A 327-nucleotide genomic window follows, 5' to 3' on the forward strand; every position below is an offset into this window, starting at 1 on the left:
CACAGTAAACTGTGACAACTGCTCTACAGAACAGGAGATTGAACCTGTGAGCGTTTTCAGGGTCATTAAATACGCACCATACTTAAAAACTTTGGACACAAAATTCAACAACTGCATTTTTCTTTATGTCAGGACTGTTTAAAAAGAAAAAGTGAACATAAGAGATTTTACGCGCTCTGTCACCAAACTACTGTTGGAAATCTGAGTTTTTACTGTCTCACAGAAAACAAAATGTTCTCCACTTTATGGAGGTAATTTTGCTCCCACGTGAATTTGACCACAGAAGACCATCGAAGCCTCCCCTCCCCTCCAACTGACCACAAACAA

Source organism: Enoplosus armatus, chromosome 16, assembly GCF_043641665.1.
Source record: "Enoplosus armatus isolate fEnoArm2 chromosome 16, fEnoArm2.hap1, whole genome shotgun sequence".
Taxonomy (NCBI): Eukaryota; Metazoa; Chordata; class Actinopteri; order Centrarchiformes; family Enoplosidae; genus Enoplosus; species Enoplosus armatus.